Source organism: Pseudonaja textilis, chromosome 1, assembly GCF_049901715.1.
Source record: "Pseudonaja textilis isolate UNSWEBS1 chromosome 1, rPseTex1.2, whole genome shotgun sequence".
Classification (NCBI taxonomy): domain Eukaryota; kingdom Metazoa; phylum Chordata; class Lepidosauria; order Squamata; family Elapidae; genus Pseudonaja; species Pseudonaja textilis.
The window spans coordinates 105,918,747-105,946,366 of record NC_141990.1 but is presented as its reverse complement, the minus strand read 5'-3'; the positions used below and the strand labels follow the sequence as shown (position 1 = coordinate 105,946,366).

At 35.8% G+C, this 27,620-nt stretch overlaps 1 long non-coding RNA gene across 1 annotated transcript; it reads left to right on the top strand.

Moving 5' to 3' along the window:
• On the top strand, window positions 1–22,451 carry LOC148127745 (uncharacterized). Its single transcript, XR_015741078.1, has 4 exons — window positions 1–126; window positions 3,228–3,312; window positions 21,871–21,951; window positions 22,306–22,451. It is a non-coding gene; the product is annotated as an uncharacterized LOC148127745 (long non-coding RNA).
• Window positions 22,452–27,620: the final 5,169 nt, after the last annotated feature.

Here is a 27,620-nt window from a genome sequence, read left to right as displayed (position 1 = left end):
GCTGAACCACACTGTGGAATGATCCTTCATCACAGCCAACAGTCAGCACTTGATGGGTTCTTAAGGGTTTCACAAGCAGGAAGAGGTCACCATTGACATCCTGGCTTAATTTCCCGAGGTCTGAAGGTATGACACTCAAGCAATGACTGTGTTCGAAGGGTCTGTCTGTTGGCTGCTTTTGAACTCTTCAAATGGAGAAATCTCAGCCTGCTGAAATATATTACATTATTACTGCCAAACACTGGTTTTTCTCAGAGCCTAAACATTCAGTAAGAATAGCAAACAGGACTTTTAATTGAATAAATGCAATTCCACTGTTTTGTTTGATCAGTCTTGAAACATTTGAAGGCAAGGTTTAAGACAAATGCTTCAATATTTTTTTCAGAATAGGTAATCACTGAGATTGCCGGTGGGAAAAAAAACCTGCAGCTTTTTAATATTTTTATTTACATTGCTTAAAAATTGCATAGCTTTCTTTGCCCAAAATTATAGTAGATTACAATTGTAATGGCATAGTCCAATTGGTTTCAAGGACCCATTGATCATACTTAGTTTTTACCCTACATCTTATAAGGTTTCTTTTGTTGGAAGTGATTGCATTAGGTTGACCTTCTCATTCATCAATCTCAATAGTTATTAGTATGGCATCTCCTGGTGATAATGTTATTTTTTCCATTCAAATTTATATCATTTATATATTTTGTTATAGGAAATAAGACATAACTTTATCCTGCTGTTTTTATCATCTTCATCCTCATCATCAGTTTTTCTATTCTTCCAACTTGAGGCATCATACATTCTTTCTGATGCGGTGGGCAATTAGAAACCCACAGATTGACAGAGAACATGTCAAATGCATATTTACATAGGAGCATAACATTCTTCCTAGCATTTACACCAATTCAATGCACGTTCCAGAATCAAATTTTTGAATTGTTTACTAAAAGAAAATATATGCCATTTATCCATGGTGATACCCAGGTACCCTTTCTTCATGGGCACATTTGTGGAGCTCATGATGCTGGTCTCCATTTCAATACTCCATTTAGAATGCAGTACTGCAGACTAATACTTCTGACTGCCAGGGGCTCGATCCTCACCAGCTCAAGATTGACTCAGCCTTCCATCCTTCCAAGATTGGTAAAATGAGTACCCAGCTTGTTGGGGGCAATATGCTGACTCTGTTACAAAGGGCCGTAAAGTTCTATGAAGCACTATATAAATCTAAAGTACTATTGCTATTTTGTTTCTCACAAAATAACCAGAACTAGTCAAACAGATGCTTCTGAAATTTCATAAAAAGGAATGGAGACATACTCTCTACTGTTATATTACCCTGCAGCTGATATTTAGAGACATTTTATCACATCCAAAGGAGGTAGCATTGAATTATTAAGACAAATAGACCTTGATAATCCTGTCCTCCAAGAATTTCTCAGATCCCTTTTTAAGGGATCCAAATTAATGGCTACCACCCAATATTGTATTAAGAAATCTGTGGGTTAATTATGTATTGTGAGTGTGCAATCCTTACATTTCCTGTTCTTTGGATTGAGAGGAACCACCTCAGCCTGCGGTGCATCTAATAATCAGAATTAACATAGATAAGAGCTATAAAGATGATTAGGGCACAGGAAAAAAACATATGAAGAATGATTGCAGGAATTGGGTATGTCTAGTTTAATGACAAAAGGGACTAGGGTGATATGATAGCAGTGGTCCAATATTTGAGAGACTGCCACAAAGAAGAGGGAGTCAAAGCACTTGAAGGCAGGACAAGAAGCAATGATGGAAACTAATCAAGGACAGAAGCAACCTAGAACTAAGAAGAAATTTCCTGACAGTGAGAACAATTAATCAGTGGAATGACTTGCCTCCAGAAATTGTGGATGCTCCAACACTCCAGGTTTTTAATAAGAGATTGGACAACCTTTTGTTTGAAATGGTATAGGGTCTCCTGGTTGAGCCAGGGGTTGGACTAGAAGACCTCCAAGGTCCCTTCCAACTCTGTTATTCTGTTAGAGAGTTCCAATATGGAGCAAATATACATAGTGTTTCCTATATTTGTCACTCTTCTTACTCTGCAATACAGTTTTGGTTTACAGAAGCTGTCCATCAAGAAAGAACGTGTGTTTGGTGCTGGCTGTTTCAGTTAAAGGAGAACTGATACAAGAGTACCATTTATTTTTTTCTATTAGCCTGTCAGCTGCTGCAGAGGAGAACCCTGAACAATATAATTCTGGGAAATAACTGCAGTGGGTTGTTAGTAGTAAAGAAATGCAGGAACTTCTAAAGCAGAAATTTCCTGGAAGAAGAGAATATAGAAACCTGGTGTTCTTTCTTTAATGGAATGTAGAGTGGCCTCATCTCATCATCTGGCATAAAGGCAGGACTCTGAAATTGGTTATATCTGGATAGATTTGGTTCTCCTGGATAGTTTTGAGGCAGGAAATGGGATAATAAAGGAAGAGAAGAAAAATGTAGTTGTAAATGCTATCATTTTCTTCTTTGAAACTCCTTTCCATTAGGTGCCTCAGATGCCTATAGGAAAAGATTAGCCAATCAGAACCTGACTTACCATTACCTTCACATCTCATTGGTTGCTGTCCCTCTCAACTTAGTTGAAAGTGCCATCTCCTGTTCCTTTAACTCTTCTTATCATCTATGCAGCTCAGGCACAAGGAAAAAAACAAAATAAATATAGAGATCAGTAGAGAAAAAAAAGTTTTTGAAGAGAATCGGTCATTTATCCACATTCAAACTAGAACATAGTGCATCTTCATGGCTTTATTTGCAACAGATATTTTAATAGCTTCCCTTAAAGTAAATGTAGCTTATACTTCTACAGTGTCTGATATTCTATGTTTCTGAGGAAAATACAAGATAGTACATGGAGAAAGCGTGGAGATAAGATTAGCACCCAGTAGTAGTAGTATTAATATACTTCTCTAAGGTATAATTTTCTAAACCCTTTTAAGGAAAGAATATTTTTTTTCTTAAATGGTCCATTTTCTAACTCTCAAGGATTAAAAAACCACCTTCTCTTAAATGGGTTGCATTACTTTGTAATATAATATGTAATATCAGTAAAATATAAAAAATATTTAAAATATGACTTGATTCAGCTTACAGCAGTGTCATGTAGTTAATGAAAACTTACTGTCCATGGAACATCTGAAAACATTAATATTTATGGGCTTACTACACTGTCAAATCTCCCCCCTCAGATGAATGGACAGACAACTTTTTGGGAGGAAAGAAACAGACATTATCCTCAATTGATTCCCCCATTTACTCTGGAATCAAGCCAAGGTACATTTTTCTGCTCCCTTTCTGAAGATCTCTTTTCCTTGAAACATTCCTTGAACTGTCTCTGTCTATTTGGGATTGGATGGTTTAAATTGTTGCAAGTTAACCTCAGCAATTCATTGTCTACTTGGTGGATGGAATGCCCCTTCAACTAAGCCAATGTACCTGAAACATTCAAATAGATTCAATAGCAACAATTGGATCTGAAATAGCAACATGGCTAAGATTTTTCACATAGCATAAAAAAGATTGCCAATTTTAAATCTGCCAATTGTTTTTAATTACCTTTTTTCTTTTCCTCAGTTTTATTTTTGTTTATTTTTATTCTGGGCTTTTTACTTTATTTTTTTAGAAAAGTGTCCTGGGCATCACCACATTTTCCCAGTCATTGGATGTACAAAAATTATAACCCTCGTTCATGTTGGCTAAGGAGCTGGATATACATGCACTTTTATACAGAGACAATACTGTGTTGACAGGTATGAGCCCAAAGGACCTTCAGCAAATGGTAGATTGATTATATGATACCACCAGCAGCATGGATCTGAAAATTAATGTATCAAGGATCAATGTAGTTGTGTTTGACATTGTGATGGAATGTCTAGCAGACCTTGGGAACACAAAAGAGACTAGCAAGATTGTTAAAGGAGGAAACAGGCCATTAATAGGAAAGATTCTTGGGTCCAGAGAAGAGGGGAAAGTGTGAGAAAGAGATTTAGAATAACTCCACCTTAATTACACTAGATTTAAGTTGTGTGGAAGAATTACTTTGGCTGGCTTTCAAGACTCTGTTAATTACCTTACTAGAAAAAAAGTTCTTTCCAGATCTTTAACAGTCCTTGTTTCTGAGCCTATCAGCCTCAGAGGGTTTGACAATTGGAAAAGTTTGAGAGAATAATTGCACAGTAAAAAAAATGCAAGTAGACAATATCTTGCCAGCTTTTTTACTAAAGATAAAAACATGGATTGAGAAATTTAACTCATGCAAATGTTTGTAGAAAGTTAATGAACATTATGTAATCTGTTGCAAGGAATTCATGTTGTCAAAAGAAGTGACAATAGAGAATAAATGAACATGCTTTGTAATATAGCATTGTACAATACATGTACAGAAGATATGTACCTATGTATTAGAAGAAACATGAAACCAAATTAAATGCATCAGGAAGGAAGTACTTGAGAAGTATTTTTTGTAAAACATGAAAAGATAGAGTTAAGAATGAATGGATACTGAAGAAATGTGGATTGAATATAAATATGTTGACTGTTACAAAAGAACTGTACCAAAATAGTTGGTCATATGGAGAAAATAAATGAGGATCAAATTGCAAAATGAATATATGAAGGAGTGAATGTGTAAAGAGAAAGAGGTAGTTTAAGAGAATTAAGCAGTTAATTACTTACAATTAACTAGAATTAAGAACAAATTTCCTGTCAGTGAGAACAATTAATCAGTGAAGTGGCTTGCCTCCAGATATTGTGGGTATCCATCACTGGAAGATTTTAAGAAGAGATTGGACAGACATTTGTCCAGAATAGTATAGGGTCTCCTGCTTGAGTTGGACTAGAAGACCTCCAAACTCCTTTCCAACTCTATTATTCTATAATGTTGTAATTATCATACATTAAAGGATCTCAACGAGAACAGGACTTCATTAAGCACCAGAATTAAAACAATTTTGGTGCCAGTCATAAATAGGACATCACAACCTAAAAGGTCCTCCCTAGCATATTATCATATCTAATACTTGAAAAAGAAGTTTTGGCAAATCTCTACTTTGGGCAAAAGAACATTGGAAGGCATCTTCCCTAAAATACTAATGTTCTCTGTAAATGTTTTAATTGAGCAGATAAAGCTATTAATATTTGGAAAGGGAATGTCATACTTTCTTTCCCTTAGCAGTTTCTATGAAATATCATTACACTTTGAAATGTAATAAAAAGTTTACCTAATTTTGGACAAATTAGATGTCTTTCGTCATTCTTCGAAATATGTGTCTCTTGAAGACATATTATATCTGCGTTATGTTGAATAAGTTTTGAGAATATCCTTTTTCTTTTTAATAATGAATTTAATCCGTTTATATTGATGGAGAGCAACTTCTTCCCCTCCACCATTTATCTACTTCTGCTTAGATTTTTGCCTAGTAATGATTCGGTTCTCTTGTTGTTGTTGTTGTGGGATTTGCTCTTCTCTCCCATGTTGTGGATTATCACTTCCTGAAATTGGAGAAAGTCGTTCCTTTTGGGTTCTGTGATAATATCGGACCTCCTGTGGTCTTGTTTTAGGTCTTCTTTGGTGGGTTGACTATTCTTATCTGTGAGCTGTTGATGAAAAACTTGGGCCTGTTCTATCGATTCTATTTTGATTTTCCTCTCTTTCCATGTAATTAACATCCCTTCCGGGATTAACCATTTAAAATGGATTCCTTCTTTATTTAAATCATTAGCTAAAAATTTATAATCTTGTCTTATCATCCTCACTCTCTTTGGAATTTGTTTTAAAATCCTAATTTCTCTGCCTTTATATGATATTGTTTCCTCCCTAGACATTTTCAAAATTAAATCCCTCAGACATCTCCTAGAGAAGCGGATATGAATTTCTCTTGGACAGTTGTTACGCCTGGCGTAGCTTGTGCTAACCCTATATACCTCATCAAACTCTTTAATTAGATCATCTTTTTCCTTTCCTAGCCATTCAGCCAATATTTCTGCCATCAAATGTTCCAATTCTTCATTTTTGGCTTCCGCCATATTCTGGAATCTTAAATACGCCATTGCTTTGTCCATCTCGAGGTGGACCAGAGAGTCTTCCGTTTCTCTAAGTACATTTTTAAATTCCTCATCCATCCTTTCAAAGTTAGTCTCCATGCGTGTTGTTCTACTCTCTATATCTTTTATCTTCACTTCTTTCTCTCCATGGCCTGCTGTAGAGACCCTATCTTACCCTCCACCTTCGCTATATCCGCTTTCATTTCAGCCTTCAATTTCCCCATCTCATCTTTCAATTCGCTTATATCTGCTCTAGTTTCCTTGTGATTTTTAATCATCATTTCTTGCATTTTAGATATAGCTTCCTGCAAGGCTAATATGGAAGTTTGTATATTAATATTGGGGACATTGGGCTGCTTTTCCCTATTAAAGACTCCTCGATAGTTTTTTGAGATGTTGGTGGGGTGGCTGTCAACGTAGTCGATAGGGTCGGGATAGCCTTCTTTCCTGCTTTTAAGGCCTAGTTGTTGTGGATGTCATCTCTCTAAGTATTTGTTTTTGTTGATGCACAATTTTAAATATATTATCCCAAATCACCATTCAGTATTTGGGTCCTGTACTTGAAAGACTATTCACGTATTTCAATTTTATATCTCACTCCACAGTCTTTTCCCTATATCATAAATAGAGATCTGCAACAATATTCTAGTCAATGTAATAAGAAAATTGGTCAACAATAGTACATCAATTAACACTTTAAGGAATTAATCTTAAATGTCATAAGTAGTCTAAATAATTTATAAATAGATTATATCAACAAAGTTTATCCTTTTACTATTAATACTTACAACAGTAAACTCTTAACTCTTTGATAATAGTGTATCCTCCTCTTCCCCCCAGTAAGTAAAATTATGTAAAGTATTTAGGAGATACAATAGGGAGGCAAGGGGCAAGATAATAAGAGAAGGGGTAGAAGAGAGATTACCACAGCTTCAGAAATTCAACAAACAAACAACAACAAGGAAGTCATCTTAAAGAGAAAATAGTGCCAACTTAGTAAACTTAAGTAGTACCACGTAATAAAGAGAGCAAATTGGGTGAGCTAAAGTTCCATCTTCCAGCTAGAGGTTTCTTTTCAGCCTTCCAATCAGCAAATGGTGAAATGTGCTGACTAATCTGCAGTCCCAAAACCGTCTTTCCCAGCCTACTGTTCGCCTCTGGCTTCTTCCTCTTGCTGCTGCTTCTTTCTTTGCTTTCCAACTTTTAAATCCACATACAAATCTTCCAAAGTCCAATATAATGCTCAATTTATCTTCTCCCCAATATTAAGTAGATGTAATAGTCATGTTGTGCTCAGACCAGTTCCGGATCTCAAATCTCCAGGTTTTAGCAATCTCCTTCTTTCCCCAAAGCTTCCCCTCACAGAGTAAAATTTTCCCAATTGCTTTTCTGGCCGCTCTCCGCCCGACTTCCAAGAGGTGCTTATCACAACCAGGAGAGAAGAATTTATGCTATCATTCTTCTGTCATTCTACTCCCTTCAGACTTCAAAGAATCCAAGATATAAACCGTTTCTCTGTTCCTGTTACTCGATCTCGCAGGCTGTCACTGCTTTGCTTATTCACTCAAGTGGCAGACCGGATTGGAATCTGCCATAAAATGACAGCTTACTCTTTAGCGCCGAGCTCGGAGCTTCCTCTTCACTGTCGGGAGTTGCCTTCCCCCTCTGCAGCTCGAGGATCTCCACGTTGACACGAACCTCTCCGGGTTCATGTATCCCTGGGGGATCGCTCCTGACGCCAGAAAAGGTGTTCGAAGCCTGCACCAGACTTCTTCACCTCCGTTCTCCTGTCCTGCCACTCCAGTTCTCTTTTTACAGCACCGGCCGACCAACACAAGAAAACAGGAATTGCAATTTATGTAAAACAAGATGTAAAGGCAGAATTAATCTGGTCGGATCCCGAAGGAAGAACTCTGGTTATACAAGTTTGGATAAACCACATCACATTTTTACTTGTAGCAATCTATGCCCCAAATGATGACCAGGGGAAATTTTTTAAACACCTTCACCAAAAAATAGTAGGCTTTGAAAAAAGAAACATTTGCTTGATTGGCGATTTTAACTCCATTGCAGACTACCAGAAAGACCATAGTAATATGGGGAAAAACAAGAAGGGGAAAAGGGAACTTTCTGCGGCATGTAAGGAAATGTTGAGAGAGTTAAATTTAAAAGATCTATGGAGGGAACGGAATCTTGAAGGAAAACAATTTACATATTATTCTAACCCACATAAGACTTGGACCAGAATAGATATGGCTTGGATGGATTTGGACTTGGCTAATGAAATAAAAGAAATCAAAATCCTACCGAATGAATGGGCTGATCATAACCCAATACAACTAATTTGGAGAGATAGGAGACAAATAAAAAAAAGATGGACACTAAATAACCAAATTGTAAACGAAGAAGAGTATATTAATAAACTGAAAGAGGAGCTAAACTATTTTCTAAAAGATAATAATAATGAAACAACTTCAAAACAGAACATTTGGGATACTATGAAAGCAATTATAAGAGGCACAACAATTTCCTATAATGCTATGAGAAACAAGAGAATTTATGCCCAACAAAACGCGTTACAACAACAAATCCAAGACTTAGAAACACAATTACAAAAAGCCCTAAGACCCAAGGACTACAAAATCAGTTAATACTAGCCAAACATAAGCTGAATTTAATTGAACAAGATAAAATAGAAGTTAGCTTGAGAAGGTCCAAACAAAATTATTTTGAACACGCCAATAAACCAGGAAGATGGCTATCTTATAAACTTAAAAAAGAAAAAGAAAAGAGATTGATACACCAATTAATAGACAGAAAGGTATCCCACAACATGAGATTGAGAAGAAAAAGGATATTATATTAAACTATTTCCAAAGATTATATAAAAAGAAGAAATCAATGAGGATAAAATAAGAACTTATCTGGAGAATACGAATGATAAAACAATAGGGGAAGGAGACAAAGAATTACTAAATAAGGATATTACATGGTCTGAGTTAAAATCTGCAATGGAAAATCAATGTAATAATAAATCCCCTGGTCCAGATGGGATTCCAGTAGAATTGTATAAAGCCACAATAGATTTAGTAGGGCCTCTGATGCTGGAAGTGTTTAACGAAGGACTTTCGGCTGCCAAAATGCCAGACTCATGGAGGGAGGCGTTGATTGCGTTAATTCGAAGGAGGATGTGGATGCCAGATATATCAACAATTATAGACCAATCTCACTTTTAAATGCCGATTATAAATTATTTACCTCAATTATTGCGAATAGAGTAAAACAAGTTTTAAATTTATACATTCATGAAGACCAAAATGGTTTCCTTCCATTCCGCCAAATTAAAAACAATTTAAGAACCGTTATTGACGTCTTAGAATATTATGAAGCTCATCCAGAGAAACAATTTACACTCTTGTTTCTAGATGCGGAGAAAGCATTTGATAACTTACATTGGCACTTTTAATACAAAAAATCTATAACATGAATCTGGGCACTAAATTCGAGAATATTATCACAACAATTTACAATACCCAACAAGCCAATATACTAATTAATGGTGAACAAACAGGCCCACTAAGCATTGAAAAGGGCGTTAGACAGGGTTGCCCTCTCTCACCCCTCTTATTTATATTTGCTTTAGAATCATTGTTAACGCGGATAAGACAAAATCCTGAAATTCAAGGGGTTAGGGTCAAGGCAGAGGAATATAAATTACAGGCGTTTGCAGACGATATGGTTTTCTTCCTAGAGGATCCCATGGAGAAAGGACATAATCTAATAAAAGAACTAGAACAATATGGTTCAGTAGCAGGACTAAAGATCAACAGAAATAAGACGAAATTACTGACTAAAAATCTAACAGAGAACCAGAGGAAAGAATTAGAAAAACCATGGGGATACAGGTAACAAAAAGGTCAAATATTTAGGCATATGGTTAACACCACATAGTAAATCACTCAAAGAGAATAATTATGATAAACTGTTACAGCAAATTAAGAAAGATCTAGAATCCTGGAATAAGTTGCAGCTTTCTTTACTGGGCAGGATTGCCACAATCAAAATGAACATTTTACCAAAACTCCTTTACTTATTCCAGACAATCCCAATAAAATTACCAAAAATTTTTTTTGATGATATAAATAAGGTAACTCTTAAATTTATTTGGCAAGGGAAAAAGCTAGAATCAGTATTAAGGCCTTACAAGATGCAAAAGTAGAGGTGGGCTAGCGCTTCCAAACTGGGAATTATATTATTGGGCAGCCAACTTACTATGGTTAAAAGACTGGGTCAATTTACGGAATAAAAGAACTCTAGCCTTGGAAGGGCACGACCTTCAGAGAGGATGGCACGATTTCTATGGGATGTGGGGAAAACTAAACAGGCGTACTTTCATAGACATCTTATTAGAGATTCACTATTAACTAATTGGAAAAAAATATGTAAAAACATTATTTAAAAATTCGATTTGGCTTTCAACAATGGAGGCAATGGTTCATCCCAACAATTTGGATATAACAAAATGACTAAATATAAAGATTTATTAGATCCTTTAGGGAAACTAAGAACTCGACAGGACTTACAGGAACAGGGATTTAAAATTGATCAGTGGTTATATATTCAAATCCATAGTAGATACAAACAAGATATCAAAGAGTTTGGAATTTATAGCAAATTACAACACTTAGATAAAATCTTATTAGGATCAAATAAAAAGAATATTTCTAAATTTTATAAATATTTATTGGAGGTAGAATTAGAGCAAGAGATAGTGAAAGGGAACATGATAATGTGGAGTAGGAATATTGGAAGAAGCATTACATTAACAGAATGGGAAAAGATCTGGAATAGAATCATTAAGATTACGAAATTCTAGGCGCACAAAGAAAATATGTATAAAATGTTATATAGATGGCACTTACCCCCTTCGAGGTTAGCGAAAATGAACCCAAACTCTAGAGGGAACCTACTTTCATATGTGGTGGACCTGTAAAGAAGCCCAGAAATACTGGCAAAAAATTAGAAAATGGCTGGAGGAGATAACTAAAGAACAAATTGAATACAAACCAGAGTTCTTCCTACTAGGGATCTCTGATAAACATTTTCTTAAAAAGACGAAATATATAATAATTCATATTCTAACTGCGGCCAGATTAGCATTTGCCCAGTGCTGGAAATCATCCCGTTTACCTACAGATCAATTGGTCATTCAGAAAATATGTGACTGCGCAGAAATGGACAATTTAACTATAGCTCTTAAAAATAAAGAGTCTTCAGCATTTGATAATAATTGGAATACGTGGTATAATTGGTTATATCAGAGATAAACTGTTCAATGAGCATAAATAAGCATAAATAACCATAAATAGCGATAAGATGTGTATATTTAAAGTAAGGTAGGAGAATTGGATCTTGTAGACTGTCAAAAAGAATATCTGTCTGGTTTTAACGTATTTTCTTTTTTCTTCCATCTCTTTGTTTCTTTTTTTCTCTCTTTTATACTTCTTTTTCTTCTTTTTCGGTCGCAAGACCGAGCGTTTTTTTTTTTTTCCTCTCTCTTTCTCTTCTTTCTTTCTTCTTTTTCTCTCTCTGTTTCTTATGTAATGTTGTTATGTTATTTTTTTAATTGTAAATTCAATAAAATTTATATGAAAAAAAAAGAAATGTAATAATAAATTCACCTTCAATAATGACAGGAAATATGCAGTTTTCCCCTTAAATGCTGAACAAGATAAGAAAAACTGCTGGGGATCATATCAAGCATATTGGCTTTTTCTTATCTAAGAGAATTGATATCTCCAAAGACATGCATTTTTAAAAATCTATCCAAAAATGCAGGGGCATTTCAGAGATAATAAACAAAAGAAAGAAAGAAAGAAAGAAAGAAAGAAAGAAAGAGAAAGAAAGAAAATTTGAGATTCAAGATATATTTGAGTTTTCCATCTCAAACATGATTGCAAGTAACTGACTGACATTTGTATCACAAAGAGCTGTGGTATCCCCTGAAGAGAACCAAAGTTTAAACCAACACATTATGCAGTATTTTAAACATTCTCAGGAAAGCTTTGGTTATTGAGTTTCACTTTTTGTGGTGATATTTCTAACTTTTTAATTGCTACAAAGGAACAGCTGTCACCACTAAACCAGATGTGCTACTACTGCCTTGTCAGACAATTGTGTACAATATATTTTAAAGTTAAATGGCCATAGAAAAAGTAAGGGCTCTTGCTGTGGTGCTGAATAAATTAATAAGGTTAATAAGGTATGGGCAAAAACATTACATTTTAACTTTATTAAAGGTATTCTCTACTGTTTTCAACTTGAGTAGCTGAAAAAGAAAAAGAGTAAGACATAGATGGGCGGCTATATAAATGTTTTAAACAAATAAACAGGTTTTGAGGAAGTTGAATCTCCTCAGCACTTTAAAATGTTACCTTGTTCTGGTTTACATATGGTTGTTGTGGTTCACTTAATCATGACTTGCTGAATAAGCCACAATAGTCTGACTTTACACATTGAGCTATGCCATAAAATATGTGAGAAACCAGAGTGGCTGGGTTCACATAACACTGTAAATCAAAATCAAACAAGTCTCCCTGTGCCTCAATGCACCATGAATGAATGACACAAACAGTCTGGAAATTGAGTTGTGTCCTTGCTGGCAATCTTTTATTTAGAATTTTGTGAGGTATATTTGTCAGTGAGTGCAAGTATACTTCATTTAGATCCCTGAAGCATTTGTGAACAGTAAACTACAAGTAATCCAAAGTTTTTAAAATGAGAATTTTTATATAACCAGTTTTACAGGAAAAGGTCAAACTTCCTTTTGCGAAGAAAAAGGTTGATTTGGGTTAAAACATATCTAAAAAACAGTTACTCTCCAAATATGCATATCTAGAGCTGTTATAATTTTCTGGGTCTTTTCTCAGAACCTCTATTAATATTCAAATATGTTTACAGAATCATCAGTTTATTAAACATTTCATTTCCCCCATAGGTACCTGATGCATGTTGTAATATTGTGATGAGACAATAATTCTGAATAAAGAATATTTTGAACCTCATGATGCACATGTCATTATTTTGAGTCTCTTGCAATTCGTTTTGGACACCACTAAATACCACCAAAATAATTCTGAATATTTAGATCATCTGCATTAAAAATTTCAGATAGAAGTTATAAAGACCATAGTCTGAAGAAGAAAAAGATACATGTCATGCACAAGTACACAAGAGAGTTAAAATTGTTCTTTGTGCTATGACTCCTAAATTGAGGAAATAACAAATTGACTGATTTGGTACACAAATTGATATGGTTAGATTGATTTTATGTTATAGGTGGACTATACTTTTGAAGTTGTAATGTTTTTATTTTCAGGAATAAATTGCATTTCTGGGCATGTGTGATATGCACCAATTTAGAATTATTTGAGTTCTTCATATTGTTAAGTGTGCTTCAGTTTGAAAGAGTGAGAGGCTTTCCTATAAATGCCAGGTAAATTGGTCTGTAAGTCCAGAAGCCCTGATTACCTCAGAATTGAAATGGTTGAAGTGTTCTAATAATTTCCCATTCTCTATGATTCATGTGTTTAGAACCACAATCATTTCTAAACTGAAGGGTTCTCATTATTTTGAAGTTTCATGTGCTAAATAAATGATTCAGCTATGTTATTTTCTACCATTTTTATATTTTTAGTTTTATTTCTTTGTTTTTAATGTGGGGACAAATCTTATAGCTTTTCTGACATGTTTTAGAAGGTTACATACAGAGTTCAGCATTCACTATTTAAATTAGAAAATGAATCAAATTTCTTGGAATGCTGTGTTGAGGCTGGGTGGAGAGAGTGTATGGAAGTCACAACATAGGGAGAGAAACTAAAATGGTTACCTTTTCAGACACAGGGAAAAGAAAGATGAGGGTTGTTGTTGAACCTTCCTAGAAAAATAGAGGAATAAGAAACAAGGAGTATTGTGCAGGCATGGCCCAAGAACTGAATATTTTGGCAATGAATGAAGGGAGAAAGTACAGATACAGTTAATCCCTGTTAAAAGTTTTATTTTTTTTAATCAAATAAGGATTTTTGTACAAAGTAAAAAATAATTGCAGATTTAAGGAAAAACAAAGTAAAATAAGAGTGCTAAGTAGAAAAGAAGTGAAAGGAAAAGATCAAAGAAAAAAAGAAAAAGAAAAAAGATATAAACAAATGGTTTAATATCTCTTTTTACAACAGTTACAAATAGATTTATAAATTATCCTCTTTCTTTAAGGTTACATTCTAGTTCCCTTTTCACATTCCAATCCCTAAACTCATAAGTCACAAGTTCCTTTTCCCATTTTCAGCAGTCCATAAAGGATTTCTAATCATTGACAAATGTAGTTATTATCTTTTCCCTCATGAAACAAGTTAATTTTGCCGTCTCTGACAATGAAAAATATGTTGAAAAATATTTCAGCAAGCTTATTTGTGTTTCCTTTCTTTTTTGTTTTTGCTCTAACACAATCATTATTGTAAACATTTCTTTGAAGATGAACATTTTTAACAAGAAATGTTGATTTATTTTATTTATGTTATAGATTTATTTTTCATATAGTTATATTTATTATTTTTTATTTCTTTGGGAGGGAGAGAGGAAAAAGGAATGGAGGAAAGAAAGAAGGGGAGGGGAGGAAGGGAGGATAGAAGGAAGGAAGATTTCTGATACTCCCTGGCAGTTTCCCTCAAGGAAACTCAATGTGGAAGCTAGCTAGAAATCAGAAGTCATGGGCTATTGCATGCAAATGCATGGTGCTTTTTGGAGTGTATGGCTTAAACTTCTTAGCTTTCTGCTCAAATGCTTATCCAGATCCTTACCCACCAAATCTCCCCAACACAATATGAAATTTATGCCAGGGAGATATCCTAAAATATAATAATCTCCATTGGATGTTGCCATCCAAATTAAATCTGGCTGGACCCTACATATGCCAAATATTAGTGCCATTTAGTAATGTTGATAAGATATACATGCACAAAATGCAAGTCATTTGCAGAAAATTGTCTATGCTTATTTTTAATGGCAATTAATTTGCCTTTGCTCTTTGTACCTGCTTAAAACAATAAGATGAAAATTTCAGTTCAAATGGATTTTTGCCAGTCTCTCTGCTCATACTAATGGGGAATATCACAGGACTTTAAATTATCATGCATATTGTTAGATATGCAAATATCTAAACTTACACCTTTTCAGTCTCCCTTGGATGCAGGAACATACAGTAAATGCAACAAGAGGCTAGTGGCCATGCAAATCATATCTGTGGTTTGAATCTCATTTGTCATTCTTGAAGCTAGTTTGTAAAAGACCACTGAACTAAACCAGATTTCTTTAGATTGGCTCCTATGGAAGTAATTTCAAAATGAGCAGTGACACCATATGTTATTAATCATGACTGTTAGGTTGAGTCCTCAACAGACCAAATTTTGCTTTTGTCAGACATAACACAGCCATACAAGAACCATTATGTGTTTCTACTTTACTGTAAGAGGAGCACTTAATGTTGGCTTCCTGTCAGTCGTTATTTAAGATACATTTATAAACAGTGGTCTTCCTGAGGGATGCATAAATCATACACTGCATCTTTGTTATGCCATATTTTAGCAGAGTATTAACATGCAAAAATAATGGTTTGTTACACCACAATGTGGATAAACTTCCATTACGCTATTGTGTTGTGGCTAATCCATGTACTAAAGGCAGGTATAGAATATGCTAGAAGCTTTAATATACGGCCATTATGAACCTCAAAGCACACAAAGATGTTAGCTCTCCCTCCCACCCACCATCCCCATAGCCCCTGACCTTGTAACTGCTTTTTATTTTCAAATAAAAGAGAAATGCATTTTTCAAAGAAGCCTACCTTGGGCTCAAGGTATTGTGCCTGCTATTGCATAATAGCCTGTAAAAATGAGATCCACTTTTTTTCCCATTTAAAATCTTTGTTCAGGAGTGTTTTTCTTGTTTTCTGAATTGTTAGGTTTTCCAAAGAAGAAAGCCTTGCTTTCAAATGACACCAACATTCATTCCAGGTTTGAGGTTGATATACTTGCCCTTTGAGGAGACATCCTTTTGCATTGTTTAATATAAATATAAGTATATTTTTTTCAGTCTGATCTTTGCTGTAACTCACTACTGAGTTGTAGTCTTCTTCATTAAACAGAAATGAAACGTTGTCCATCTGCTAAAGTTCTATGCAAACTTCATTTGTTCATGTTCTGTTTGCAAATTTGCTGCTGGTGATCATTTTTATAGTACATATGATTATTTCATCAGATGCCAAACCCTAACTGAGGTTTGCATATATACAAGCGGGCTTAGCTCAGTGACCAATGCAGCCAGTGGGATCCATTAAGAAAAACACCAGCACCTACTATACAGTGATCTGAAGAGGAAGGGTATTATAGTATGTGGGAGTCAACTTGGTAGACAGGAAGAAGCTACAGACTAAACAACTATCATGCAAAATGTATCTTGTCCCACAAAAGCAAAAAGAATGTGAGAAACATCTCAGAAGGGATGCTACAAACCAGGAGACACTGAATTATAGTACCACTATAGGCATGAAAGCTGGCTAAGTGATTTTGGGCCAGACATACTCCCTCAACTCAATTGACCTCACAGGTTGCTATTATGGGCAAAATAGGAGGAGGGAGGAGCTTTTTATCTGCTGACATTGTTCCTAAAAATAATAAAGGTGAGATCAAAATATTTCTTTAAAGGGAGGAGAGGTTCTCTTACAGTAACTTTACAATAAAGGGAGTGTTAGTACTGTACACATGGTTTCTGTTTCTTGTCTGGATTACCCTGAATGGCTGAGAAAGGGGAAATCATTGCCAATATGATAGAGCAGGGCTGTCAAACTCCTGGCCCATGGGCCAGATGCATCATGTGCTGGCCACACCCACGCTTTGTTTAGCGAAGGGGGAAAATGTCCCAATACATCATGTGACAACGCCATGATGACATGAGTTTGACACCCTTGTCATAGAGCATCAGGGGTACTAATGAAGATGGGGTATATTGTACAGCAGTATGGTTGCTGATTGGGTATTCTGATACAAATACGTATTTCTCAAATCAGCAAGGAAGCTTACCCATATTTAAAAATACGCTTGGGAATTTCTCCCTCCTCAATCACCTCCCACTAGATGTCAGCAATTGTGGCTATTAATCTCCTGAGGTTGACTAGCTCCAGTGAGGACCGAGGCGTGAATTTAGCAACAATAAAATGATGCTACAAATCATAAGCTTTAATTTTCAGTCACATAATAAATCTGTGCCTAGTTTTTACATGTGATGCTGCATGATTTAATTTTTGTGAGCATAGGACATAGGGCTGATTATTTTTGTTGTTCTTATTAATTGCTTCAATTATGAGAGTGATGTGAAATGAAACATTCCAGAAACAGGTGTATATCAGCATTTGAGTGACAATATCAGCTTCCTGCAATAGCAATATTTTGTTTACTGATTCAGTATATTAAAAAGACAGAGGGGTTTACTTACGAATATATAAAGTGTCACAAGAGATGTAGAGCTGAGTCATATTTGTTATGAAGATTTGTTTCACTTTAATTCAAAATGTCAAGCACTTCAGTTCTTGTTCTAGTGTCACTGTGAACTAATTTTATTACTCCACTACTATAAAAATACTTGTGTAAATATTTTTGTAATGTGTGTTGGATTGTATAGGAAATCACATGTTTACCACCTTGTTTATTCCCAGTAGGGTCCTCACAAATCTGATTCCTCCGTAGAATGACACTGAGCAGAAAAAGTTTTATGTATCTTTTACGGATTTGCTATAACACTTAGGTTTGGTTTTAAGAGATAATTAATGTGGTGAAACTAGAGACAAGTCTGAGAAAAATCTTTTCAATGCTCATAAATCTTGAAAGGGTTCAGATTGTCTTAGCCTAAACATGGATTGAGTTCACACTTTATGCTAATCTAACCTGCTTGAACTAGATTTGTTGAATAGGGTACAATTGTCTCAGTTCATACATTCAGTCATAAACCATGGATTAGAAACACACAATAGGTTCACACAGCCAACAAATCAGAGCTATACAAACTACATCATGTATGTCTAAGAATGAGTAACACTGGGAGCACAACAATTTTTATACTGTAGAATGTACCGCTGTATATAAATGCTGCATACTGTTGCATTTGAATGCTACCAAATGGAGAAGTATCCTGTTAAAGAAAATTCTTGGAAGTACTTCTTGTTAGGTTTCTTAAACTTTTTTTCCTCACCTTCTGAAACCTGCAGCTTTCCAGATGTGTTGGGTTTTTACACCCATAGGACCAAACTTGTGTTACTTTTTGGGATTCTGGTTGGAATCATGAGAACTGAAGTCCAGTATAACTGGTAAACATCATGTTGGGAAAATTATTTAACTTGTTCAATTTTATAATGAGTCATTATTAATTGACTTCTAATAATTCCTAGTGTTTTTGTTTGTTTGTTTATTTAATATCTATGGCCACCCATCTCAACCAAATGACTTAAATGTTTGATAAATATTTAATGTACAAATAACACTCTTGAGTATATGTTCTCAATCCAACCAAAGAATTACATATAGTTAAGCAAGACATGTTGATAAGTAATTCCAGGATAAATATTTTTTTAATAATTTTGGTTGTCTTCTCATAGTCATCTGAATCTTTTCAGCTGAAATATGGTTGCTCTATCTATATTTCTCCATTTTGCAATGCAGTCAATGGAAGATGTATTTGAAGAAGTATTAGAAAGTCTGTCTATCAGGATTGGATTAAGGTCAAACGATGCCCTTAGCATAGTTCCTGAGCCTTTTTAACTGCTTAACTCATAAGACATTAAGACTCAGTTTAGGTGTCTTAGTGAATGAGTTAAGATCATGATAGGGGAAAACTACTCTGTGGTGCACACCTTCCATTGGTGCCCTAAGGACATGCTTCTTTTGCTTAATCCATGTTCTGACATGACTAGAAAATATTTGCCTTTGTACTGTATGGTTACATATAACTACGGTGGACTATTCATATAGTATATTACATTGTTAAATTGTGATGTTATTTATAAATAGGGCCTGAATGTGCCCTATCTGAAAATTAAAGCACACAGGAAATAGCTCTATACAAATTCTAAAAAGAAAAAGAGAAAGAAAAGAAAAATTAAAAGAAGCTACTAACTTTCGGACTCTCATTTCCCAACAATTAAATCCAATGATTCTCTCCATCATAATCACATGAAATTATGCAAGCTGCCCTAGATCAAATATCTGTTCCAAATGTTAGGTAAACTTGCACTACAATGTATTAAAAGCAAAAGCAGCATATTCTTCTTTAAAGTATATTTTATTAGTGTTTTTAAACGAGGTAAAAGCTAACAGAAACTAAAGGCCATACAGTAAGAAAGGGAAAAAAGAAAAAAAAAGCCAAAGAAAAAGCAGAAAGTACAAGAAAAAGAAAAAAAACTAAAAAAAATAGAAAAGAAAGGGGAAAAAGATATAAAGAAGTGCCTTTCCATATTTTTCCCAGCAATCATAAGTACAAATATATATTGACTTGTCTCTCTAAAGTTACATCACATTACTCTTGTTTTTATAATCTATCTGGTCTAATTGTCAAAACCATAAGTCCTAAGTTATTTTTTTTTCATTTTATGCAAAAAGTCCATAAGAGGTTTCCAGTCAATAATAAATGTAAATAATGCCATTTTTTTCCTAACCGGAGAAACTAATTTATCAGTTTCAGCAAAAATCTGTCAACTTCATCAAATATTCCTCCATAGTAACTAGAGTCCAATCTTTCCATTTCTGTGCATGCAGTAATCATGTTGCTGCAATCATACATTGAAATAATATTCCAAAGCTTTTCTTCTAACTGTTTTTCCATTAATTCTAAAAGGAAAAGTTCTGTCTTCAACTGAATTTTGATCTTTAAAAAGCTGGATCCATTTTTTTTAGCTTTTAAACATGTACACAATAATTGTGCTGTTTCTGATACTGTCTGTCTGTCTGTCTGTCTATCATCTCTCTCTCTCTCCCTCCCTCACTCTTCATCACATTTCTTATCACCTATTCTTATCATACTCCTTATCACCCATCCCCTCCCACTTGTGACTGTATGACTGTAACTTTGTCGTTTGTATCCTTATGATCTATATTGACTTTTTCCTAGTATGATTTCATTCCTTATTGTACCCTATGACTATTATTAAGTGTTGTACCTTATGATTCTTGACTTTTGATGAATGTATTTTTTATGTATACTGAGAGCAAGACAAATTCCTTGTGTGCCCAATCACACTTGGCCAATAAAGAATTCTATTCTATTTCTATACCACCTGTCTCAGCTAAGAGACTTTGGTTGGCTCTATAAGGAATTGATAGTCACCTAATAGTTATAAACCAGGATAGATGTTTAATATTGTATCTTTAAGGGAATGCTAAAATTGTAATTGGGTGTGGTTCCTCAAACGGCCATAAGATGGAGCCAGAAACCTGGTTTGTTATGTTCTGTTGTTGGTAGTTGCTTGTTGGATGTTTTTGGTTCCTGCATTTTTCCCTATTGACTGTTGCTGATCATTGTTCTTCTTGGATTGATGTGAGTCTGATTACTGAACTGTTTATGATACTGGACTTTTGTTATTTGGATTATCCCTGGACTGAATATTGACTGCTTTAACCGTGTATGACTTGGACTGCTTGTTGGACTTTGCTTAACTGTTTACTGGAAGTATAACCTACATTTTACTATTCAGTGTATCTGTGTGCTGGTCATGTGTTATTCAACATCACTCTCACTACGTCTCCCCGTGTGCACTCATTCTCTTAATGGGGAATTACCTCAACAGGCTCATAATAAAAATATGTCAAAATATAAAAATATGAATCAGAACAAAATTAAAAACAGAACTAAAAGATAAGCTTATGGTATTAAGAGTTAAAAAGCTAGAGAGAACACTCTCATGATGCCACCCATCCCCATTGCCTAACACTCTGTAATCCCCCATGCCAATTGGCAGAGCCGGTCTTTAAGTTGAAAGATTTCTGCATGCATATAATTTTTATACTGGTCATAAAAGGGATTGGGAAGGACAACACCAATAAAACAGTATTCTGAAGTCCCGTGTGCCATTACCAAGTTTGAAAATGTCTTTTTTTCAGTATTGACAAATTAGTACAATTCCAACTGAAATTTTCCACATGTGGTTGGAAAATCTAGCAGGATGCAATCCTCCTAACTAAGGCCCTAAATTGGAAATAAACAGGGGGTGTGCCTGAGTATCTATGTGTGCATTCCATTCTTTATAATAGGGGCTGTCAACCAGTGAAACAAAATTGCACCTTGATTTATCATGTGCCCTTTAACTAACTAATCCATCAATTAATTGATTAAATGTATTGGCATATACCCAAACCTGAAAAGTAGGTGCCTTTTTAACATATTGAAGTAAATGTGAGATAATTTGTATTTTAATAAAGGGAAAAAAAGGCTGCTCGTTAAAAAGACAGACTATCATTTGCTCGTTTCTTTTTCATTCTTGATTTGGTAACATATTGACTTTAAATTGGAAACTGGTGTGCCTTTGCTTTTCCTGATTGATGTTGAACAATCTTTCTATTAAGCAAATGAATCACGGATTGCTTGTGCCTGTGTCTGCAGGCCCACAGATACTTCTAATAGCCCTGTATGTGTTATAAAATTTAGCTTTATGACTGGTAACTTATGGCTACTTACATTTTACCTCTGTTTTTACAGTGAAATGGGTGGTATATCAGACAGCTTATTAAAGAGACAAGCTTTCTGCTTTCTCAAAGTTGGATGACAGAACAAGTCAGGGTATGTATTGTAATTTCAGCACTGCAATACATCTTGAAGCTGTCTGAGGCAAAATGCTTGCTAAGCATTGCATTGGGGCTGTCAGAATGCTTCATGGGGTAGTAATTAAATTGAAGCAATTGTATTCTTCATTTGGTGGAAGCAAGCCAAAACTATATGTAGAATAGAAATGTTTTTCCGTAAACCTTGCTTGTTGTACTTGGTTTTTATTTTTTTTTAAGCAAGGGAATGAAATGTCTTTCCTTGAAGGATATTTACTTCAATAGAACAGGTTGAACTTTTCTCTGTTGTTCCTTCCCTTTCATTTGTTTATTTGTTATCTATGGTTTCTTCTGCTTCGGATTATCCTTGAAGGAAAGAGGACAGCAAGAACTTAAAATCTAATTGCTAGTATTGCCTGCTATCAGTGGACTAAAGACTTGAGTAAAGTTAAGCCAGGATCTGTGTCTGCACTGGATCTGTCTCACCCCCAATTAGATCAACCTGTCCCACCAGGTGAGGCGAGTATTTATTTATTTGAATTATGTGCTGTTCATCTGATCTAGAGGCTAGAGTATATATTGTGATCCTGTCAGTCAAAGAATTTCAACTGACAGGATCCAGGAAAAAAACCCTTTTCTGCTATTGCCCCCACCCTATGGAACATCTTATCCAAGAGGTGAAACCAGCCCCCACTCTTCTGGCTTTCTGGAAGAATCTCAAGGTTGGCTCTGTCAATTGGCATGAAGGTCTAAGAGAGATATGCAACCCGGAGGCAGTTGGAGACTTGTGGATTTGCCCGCTACCTCTTTTTTTTTTGCATCTTCATTTTATCCTTGTTTTAACTATTCTTTCTGTTTTATCTATGCTTTTATATGCTATATGCTACTATGTTTTTTTTTATAAATTGCCCACAGTCACGTAGGGGAGATAAGCAGTATAGAAATTTGATAAATAATTATATAACATCTGAAATAATCTTTAAGACTTCTTAATTTTTATGATTACACATAAATTACACCATTGATGAAAGGTATTTGAATCTTCAGTCTGAAACCATCCCTTTGAGTCTGGCGCTATTTTGCTTGGGAAGACCCAGGCTAATAGAGCTGTAATAGGCAATAGGAGGTCTATGTAGTTTGAAGGGACATAAGTTTTGAAAACCTGATGATGGTAGAATATGGGAACAAGATGTACTATTGGCTTTGATCCCCAAAACAAGTGTAAATTAGGAATGTTTATTTAACCCAAAATGCTTGTCAGGGGTATGGTTTAGTAGCTTTATGGCATATTCATTGGGTTCCAGTCTTTGTAACTGTTTCACTTTTAAACATATCATGTAGTTGTCCCAAGTGAAAGTTTGCTGAATGTGTACGTACATAATGCCTATGTTGAATCAAGTTGACCAGTTAAATCTTTATTTCTTCAAACACAAAATACCAAATACGAATGGAGCACGCCTCCTTTAAGCCTACCAACCATCTATTTAATAGTGAAATGGATATGGGTTGCTCAGTGGTGGGATTCAATTTTTTTTACTACCGGTTCTGTGGGCATGGCTTGGTGGGCATGGCAGGGGAAGGATACTGCAAAATCTCCTGTCAGAGATGGTGTTTGCCAGTTCTCCAAACTACTCAGAATTTCCACTACTGGTTCTCCAGAACTGGTCAGAACCTGCTGAATACCACCTCTGGTGTTGCTATATATTTAGTTAAAAATCCTTCTTTATATAAACTTTATTTTACTTTTTGTAAGTACAGTTGAAGCAAAATCTATCTTATATACATCTTGACAAATCTTGTATTTAACCCGATTTCATATATCTAATTACAGTATATTTATCACTATATGGGGACATAAACAAAATAGTTAAGATTATGACTTGAAATGTCTTTTAAATATGTTGTTTGGAAAAAAAGTATGAAAGATTTTTGGAGGGGAACATTGAAGAATTTAAAAAGAAAAGTATATATTTATGCTCTTGGCAGCCAAATGTGCCTTTTAATGGAATTTAGATAAATGGATTTTTTATGACAAAAAGCAACAGTAAAAGTTATGATTATATTTTTCATAGTTCATTTGTCTTCTTTACCCTGCAGATCTAGTGTAGAAGGAAAATGATATCCCTAGTGAAGTCTACATTGTGATTGCCTCTATAGATTCTGAGACCAATTGTTGCTTAATGGCCCTTATTGGCCTGTGCAATAAAAAGTGATATGATCTTTAAAAAAACCAGATGGTTCTTAAAAATGGTAAGAAATATCATTCTTATTATACATTAATTCTTCAATGTTGTGTTCTAACATCATCAACGTTACCTAAAAGTGTTATGGTAGACAATTAGATTGCATAAATAATATGCTTGGTCTTCATGAATGTCCAGAAGAAATAGTCATTATGATGAAGAAAGTGAAGATCATAATGATTTCATTATCTGAACTGGCATAGAATAATAACCTTTGTGTTGTGGTTTAAGGCAAAATGTTTATGGAGATTCTCAGTCATGCAAGTCATGGTTGTCCCAAAGGTATTTTTTTCAAGAGTCAACTGGACTTTCTGGTTTTTCTTTGAAGACTTCTCATCCAACATCTCATCATTCTTCTCATCCAAGAAGCTTCTTCAGTTCTGACTGGATGGTGGAGAACAGAATGATTTATACTCTTTGCAGACAGCTGGTCATTTGTATTCTTTTAGAGAATCACTGAGGCCACCTGGAGGTTTATCTATGTCATCAGGGTCACAGGCAGGATATTTGCCTGACCAGAACTTCAGAATATATGAGATGGACCTCTAGACCATGATGTCTATTAATATCTACTCCACCCTAATTTATGGGCATTTAGGGTTTATTTGCTTTTTTAATCTAAAAAATGACAATGTATTTTAAAAAGCTTGGGGCTCCTTTGCTTGAAATTAACCAAGTGCTCAATGACATGTTTGTTGATATTCACCAAACGTGCCTTTTCCAAGCAGAATAGAGTTGGAAGGGACCTTACAGGTCTTCTAGTCCAACCCCTTGCTCAAGCAGGAGACCCTATTCCATTTCAGATAGGTGGTTATCCAGTTTTTTCTTAAAAACCTCCAGTGATGAAGCCCCTACAACTTCTGAAGGCAAGCTGTTCTACTGGTTAATTGTCCTCACTGTTAGAAAGGTTTTCTTAATTCCAGGTTGCTGCTCTCTTTGATTAGTTTCTATCCCTTGTTGTTGTTTTGTCTTGCCATCTGGTGTTTTGGAAAATAATTTGACTCCCTTTTCTTTGTGGCAGCTCCTCGAACACTGGAGTACTGCTATCATATCATCCCTAGTCTTTCTTTTTTCTAGATTGGCCATACCCAATTCCTGCAACCATTCTTCCGATATTTTGTCTCCAGGCCTTTCAATTCCATTTAATTTTATTTTTATATACCTTCAATTAAAATGTTGAATGAGAAGAAAAACACATTCCTCCAGTATACTGTGACCTCTTTTTTGAAAATCAGGGTTGCTGTTGCTCACTGCTTTTTTGGATGTATGCCTATTTACCAAGGTCTTTCTTGTGGTCCCACTTTAACACACTGTGTAGTAGTACAGATCAGTGGTGGGATTAAAAAGTTTTACTACCGATTCTGTGGGCATGGCTTGGTGGGTATGGTGTGGCTTGGTGGGCGTGGCAGGGGATGGTTATACTGCAAAATCCCCATTCCCCTCTCACCCTACTAACTTGCTTTCCAGCTCTGTTCTCCTGTGCAGGGCAACAAAAGAAGACCCAGCCAATTAGCTGGGACTTGGGATACAGAGAATAGATGGGGGCGGGGACAGTCAGAGGTGGCATTTGCTGGTTCTCCGAACTACTCAAAATTTCCGCTACTGGTTCTCCAGAACTGGTCAGAACCTGCTGAATACCACCTCTGGTACAGATTAATGTTACCAATGTAAATGGATATTTTGTACATTACCACTGTGTCAGTTTTGCAAGCATTTCTGAAAGTGCTGGGGATCCCTGATTTAGAATATTTATTAACAATTTGTCACAAAATAATGTCACATGAACTTTTGAATTAAAGCAAAGGAATGATAGTATATACTGTATACATGCATGTGCAAGTGGCCCTTAGCAATAGATGGTGATAGATATTATCTGCCTCTTTGGGGTGAAATCCTCCAAAATTATTGAGATGATTCTGAAGCAGCCAGGTATTATTTTTTTTTGGCATATTAGATCTCTAATATATTGTGGAGCCAACAATTTAACTTTGAGAAGATAATCCAAAGCTTTGAATTCAGCACAGTACTTTTCCAATCCACCTTTTCATGACATTGGTAAAGTTTAAGTGGTGAAAAAAAGAGTACCTGAGTCTGGATCTTAACAGAGTTTTTAGTAAAGCCTAGTATTTGTCATTTCTTGTATTGTTTGTTTCATTCCTTATTTAGGCATCTATTACAAACTTGGTGAAAAGCCATGGGGAATTTTAGCAGGAGCACTTAATGTTAGATATTTACATACTGACCTGTAATTGGCTGAACCGTGGAAGCAGGAAAAGCAAATGTCTATCAATGGCTGAAGCCGTGGACAGCTCCCTTTAAAAGGAGCTGCCAGGGCTAGAGTTCTTCAGTCCTTTACGGAAGCAAATAAAAAGGTTTTACTGACCTGAGCGTCCTGCATCTTCACTCCACCCGCAATCTAACACTGGCAATGAAGGTGGGATTCTAAGGCAACAAAGGACCAGCTCAACCAGTAACCATGTGGCCTCATCGGCCACTGCCCAATGAACCAGCCAGCAACATGATGTTGGGATCAAACCTCCCCCCAACACCGTTCAACCCGGCCATGTAATACTGGGATTCCTACATAGACTGTTCCCATATGTTCCTGGAAGTGAACGATCTCAACATCTCAGAACAGAGAAAGAGGGCCATCTTCCTTACACACTGTGGACCCATGGTATTCAAAATGGCCAAGGCACTATCATCGTCCAACGAGCTGAAGACAATGGCCTGGCCACACCTGGAGCGGATCCTGAGGCCTCACTCCACTCCACAAGCATTCTGTTTAGTAAGATGGCATGAATTTTACCAGCGGGATCAGAAAGAAGGAGAAACCATCAGTGATTTCGTAGCAACCCTGCAAGAAATCGCCACTGCATGTGAATTCCTCAATGTGGATAAGGCAAGGAGGGATTGACTGATCCTAGGACTCTGAGACCTAACCCTTCAGAGCCAGTTGCTGGCTATGCCAAAAATAACCTTCAAAGAAGCTCTAGAGGAAGCTTCAGCCACCAAAGCCTCACAACAGTCTGCCACAGTCATGAAAAAGATGAATAAATGGCAGCCACCAAAGGAAACGGCCTCCATACACCTTGAAGACATTGAATCAGAACCAAATCTAGAGGAGGACGAAGAAATCCATCAACTACAATCAGAAAGAGCCCCAAAGAGCCAAGAAAAAGGAAGAAAAAACTTCTGGTGTGCCGGGTGCGAAGGGAACCACCCACGGTCAATGCCGCTTCCGAAACATGATTTGCTAGAGATGTGACCAAAAGGGATACATAGTAAGAGCCTGCAGAGAAGCACAGCTCAATGGCAGGTGCCAGAGGAACCCAAGCTCATCTCCGCAATCCAGAGCAAGCCAGACCGGAAACAGGAGAAGTAACTTCAGCTAGAAAACAAGAAATGACGAGCCAGCTGCTGAGAGAGGTGAAATGCACCAGAC